Genomic DNA, 5,350 nt, shown 5'->3' on the forward strand with positions numbered 1-5,350 from the left:
TCTGTTTTAGTTGAAAGGGCTTAGAAAATTGAAGAGGAAATGAACAAGCATAAAGAAAAGAGTTTGGGAAAAAGAGTGGCAACTAGTTCCATGTCTCCACCATCAGCAAAGAGAACTAGAGATTTTAGGGGTTCTAGGAATTCATCTCCTACTGTGGGGCAACAAATGAAAAATCAAACGAGATAGATGCAACAGAAAACTTCAATTGCTAGTACTAGGGGCCAAAAAAAAGCCTATACCACAATGTGAGCACTGTGGAAAATCTCATATGGGAGAATGTTGGTTGGTCACTCGAGCTTATTTTAGATGTGGTCTAAAGAACATATGATTAGAGATTGTCCGAAAATGGCAGAGAATACTATGGAATAGTCTGTGAGGAATAATCCCGTTTAGTAAAGGGGTAGACAATCTAAGGCTGTTAGTGGTGCAACTAGCGGACAGAGACCAATATGAGAAGCAGTTAATAGATCTGAGACTCGAACACCTCTAGCTTATGCCATTAGAACCAGAGAAGAAGGAGATGCACTAGATGTGATTATCGATACTTTCTCTTTGCTTAATTCTCTTATATTTACTTTAATTGATCCTGGTTCTACACATTCATATATTTCCACTGCATTAGTAGAAGAAAAAAAGTTACCAATAAGAGTTTATTTAATTTGATGTAATAGTTACAAATATTTTCGGAAAAAGTGAAAGTGTAAATAAAATGTATAAACAATGCCCATTAAAAATTCAAGATTGGGAATTCTCAGTAAATCTTATGGCTCTCACATTTAATGGATTTGATGTAATACTTGGAATGGATTGGTTATGTAAAACCCTGATACTTGACCCGATCGTCAAGTCCAAGTTACGAGATGTCACATTCGTAACTAAAGCAACAACGATCAATCACAGTCAATTTATACCATTAATACTTAAATGAAATCAAAATATCCATTTAATACAATATAAAATCATTACCGGGTCTTACACGAGCTTATACAAGCTCAAATAGTAACCCAAGGTCAAAGAAGGGCCAAATTGTAAAAGTTTCAAAGTGCAGGGTGTTGGATCTGATGCCCTAAATGTAGTATTTTTGTGTAATTAAACTTTTAATTTTTCGAACAGATTGATTAATAAAATTATTCATTGATTACATTAATACTTCATATATTGTCCTTACATGGTTTTTGAATGCAAAGCAAAAAAGAAGTAAATATTTCTCACTGGTTGTCTAATGTTTAACTAATACTAAGCGGTATCACGTGGTTAGATCATAATATGGAATGACAACTTATATTAATAGACGAACCTAAACATGTTCTTAGTTTAATCAGAAATGAGCAAACCGATTGAAAGACTAATATGTCGTCTATCAAGTCTAATTATGGGGATGCTTTGTCTTGGGCATCAGAGCAGATGACTCCCAGAAGTTAAAGATATGGATACACCTAACTAGACTAACAGTACATCAGACAGAACGCAAGATCTGCCTGTAGGAAGAAAAGGTCTTCCAAGAATAATTGGCACATCTTGGTTAGCTTCACATTCTAAAATAAGAAAATTCGTAGGACAGATAAATTTTTAAAAACAAGCACATCAAAGTAACCAATATCACATAACTTGGTAAGGCATCAAAATGTACCAAACCAACCTAGCTTTCCAAAGCTTATATATGCCAAAACACTATTAACACATACACCATAATACCATCACAACGCACCTTATACATGCCATTATAAACATTAATCAATTACTCAAGACTACCGAATTGTCAACTGGATAGTGTGTTAGGTCCCCAACAAACTTCCAACTGATTAAGCTTTTGATAATCTATAACGGAAATAAAATTAACTACATAAGCAATGACTGCTTAGTAAGCTCGTATAAACTTTAAACATAACTTACCACTTCAATATTATGATACATAGAATATGCATGATTCAACACCAATACCCTAAACTTGACTGTTGAGCTTATATTTGTGGTCTGACTATCCCTGGATTCAGGTCATCCAAACTTGGCACAACATGCTCTCGGTTTAGTCTATCTCGATCATCTATCATCGTACGAATTTGTGGATTAGCATCTTAACCATTCAAATCATCGTTCATACCAGGTATCATCAAACGAACAGGAGGATGACATCCTAGGGTTGTCAAGCCTAATAATTATGTTCTTCCTCTCCCAAACAATTCATTTGCTAAGAAAACCCTACATAACAATTAGTGAATCGCACCTCCACTCACTAACCCCCCATAAGAGGATTAGTTTCTCATGGAATCCATAAACACAATAAACATGATAAATAAGATATGCATAAATAATAAATCAAGAATAAGATTTAAGATAATCTTGGTTGTATTTGATTGATGAAAGCACAAAAATTCAAAATAGTTTGATTGTGTCTACAAATCAAGTTCTCTGAAGAACACGAACAAAAATAACTAAAAAAATAAATCTAAAGCCTAAAGAAAATAACACTAAAACTAAAATTACAAAGAAAAATTCTAAACTATAAAAGTTATCCTCAAACAAGATTAAAATAAGCCTAGTTATAGAGTTAGGGTTGGTCATTGTCCTTAGCCCTATATTTCTTGACGTTTTCGTGTTAAATTTCATTGTGTGAACAAAATTGCCCCTTGCTCACAATTCTTCTCGTACAAGGCCAACGCCATGACACCTAGTGCTTATGTCGCAACATTTAATGTAGTATGCTTTGATTCAAGTTTGGCTTCAGGGGTCTATAACTCTCGAAAAGAGTTATATTTCATGCCTTTAGACCTAGCTAATTGTTTGTACTGGGGTACACTTAGTGGCATTTTAGGACATTTTATTTTTATCATTTTCATTAGAAGCTTGGACTATGTTTACATGCTAGATATTTTTAATTGCGTGTGGAAGGGTTGTGTTTGGTTTTGGCAAATACAGGATATGGAGAAAGAAATTAAGGAGTGAAGATTTTTTGGGGCAAAAGGTTGGATAGTTTGCCATCTTGTATGTCTTGGTAATTTAAGAAGATGACCGAGTAAACATTCAGCGCATATCAATTTTAGCCCAACTCTACTTGTACCAGAAAAATTTGCCTAAAAAATAGAAGAAGATATCCTGGGGTATTGGAGCTATTCTAGAAAGAAAAAGCCTATAGAAAGCCGAATAAGGAAGAATAAGGAAGCCCTAAGTGTAGAGATTCAGAGGCAACAAATAAGGGTAGCGATTGAGTAGAGACAAAAAGGGGAGACCGAAGGCAGTCCCTCTCAGCCATCACAGGACACTGTGCTACTAGATTGAGGATTGATTTGGTGACAACCATCTTCCTAAGTTCTTATTTTATTTCTTATTCTACTCTCTGTGAATTAATTTGATCAAAATGATGTTGGGTGTTATTTCAAACTTGAATTTCAATCGCCAACCCATGAACTAAATCTCATAAGGTTGGGATTACATGATGGAAACTTTTACTTTCTTTAATAGTTGTAGCATATATTTGACTTAATTTCCTGTTTCATTCGGTTGTTCTATTTTCCAAGTGTATGCATTTATTCTCTAGACATAGATGAATGTGTAGTATGCCCATAAAATTGAATCTAATTCTGAAAATGTTGGATTAGCTGGACCGTAATTGAATGATATGAGTAAGTACTCGATAGATACTTGTAGTAGACTCTGGACAAAGAACAAAAATCATATGGAAATAAGACAGAACAGTGCAGGGTTCCATGATAAGGCCTATAGACACAGGCCAGGTAACTTGAGACCTTGCTCTCAAAAGAAACAGGTTACTTTAGGTCTCTTCTGAGTAGTAGGTTAAGTATGATTTCGCTGAGGCATTACTGAAAGTAAAGGCGATGCATAGTAATCCCAACCTTCCAATCTACATCGTAGACCTTCAAACCGTTATCACAACATCTTTTCCATAGAATTCTTATTTATTTATTCATGTAATTGTTCTAGTAATTGGCATTGCATTTCTACTCTTGCTTTGCCTAAGCATTTTCCAATATTAGTCAGTATATATTTCACACTCATCTTTATTATTTTAATTTACCACTACATACTTAACTCGTCTTTGTCATAACATTAATCATTATCATAACTTGACCATTTCTATACCTAATCCGATCCCTATGGAGACGATCTCACTTATCACTTTATTACTTGATTTGACTTGTATACTTGCACAATTCGCTTATCATATTCACACGTGACAAGTTTTTAGCGCCATTGCCAGGGATTGGCAATTTGGTGTTTACTTAATTACATTAGTTTTAACTTAGTTTGCTTTAATTTCCACAAGTTTGCCATCAATGCATGAGAATAGGCATTCCTGTTAGCAAAGAATATCCTTTTGACCTAGAGGTCGAAAGAACTGTGAAAAATGGCTAGACACGGGAATGATGCTGGTCTCAATGATAATCTGAATGGTCAAGAGGCTATTATCTTGGCATGTTGATGATGGTAGGAAAATGGTTACTTGTGACATGTTTTAGTTCATATTTGAACTTGGTTATTATGGATGGAAATGGCCTTATTAACATGTATAGGAATTTATGTATTTGGTAATTTGGTATGTTATGTTTGGAAGAGTATGTTTGGTTGATGGACTTGGAAGTGCTTGTTAAACTATGTCATTTTGGTCCCTTTAAGTGATAGTGTATGTCACCCATTGGGATATTGTGATGGCATAGAATTAGTCATTTATGTTGGCATGTGATGGTTAAAGTGCAGTAGGCTAGGTAAGTGTGAAATGGTTAAATTGCTTTAGTTTAAGTTTTGATGTTTGTATACAAATTGAGGTGGCTTTGAATGGCAAGTTTTCTAACAAATTTCACTTACGCTACAAGCCTCAAACTTGGTTTTTAATTTCCCTTGCACACTTTAGACTTTTACTTTGTTGAATTGGGCATTAGGTCAAAAAAATATACCCACACCTTGTCCACCATTAATGATTATTAAGGATCAAAGAAAGTTTCAAAATTGAGGTACCTGATTGAAGAAAGTAAAAGTAAACAATGCATGGTAGAACATGTCAATGAATTGATCATCTTGGGATAAGAACAACAACAAAAACAAAAGGCTGTCAATAACTAGAAAGGAAGCTTCAAATTATTGTATACACACATGTGCAACGCATAGTTTACTATTGGCCTTCCGAGCATACCACGTAGTTATAGTCTTCAAAATCTAAGGAAAAATTCTCATCAGTACTAACCAATAGGTGCAAAGATATTCACATATTGCACCTATTATATTTCAGGGTCATTTGCAGTTTCTTCTCATAGTATCAAGAATAACAATTTTTTTCTTTATATCTGTTTTTTATATGTATGTGTATGTGCATATATATTCATATATATGTCTTTGG

Source organism: Gossypium hirsutum, chromosome D04 (genome assembly GCF_007990345.1).
Source record: "Gossypium hirsutum isolate 1008001.06 chromosome D04, Gossypium_hirsutum_v2.1, whole genome shotgun sequence".
NCBI lineage: Eukaryota > Viridiplantae > Streptophyta > Magnoliopsida > Malvales > Malvaceae > Gossypium > Gossypium hirsutum.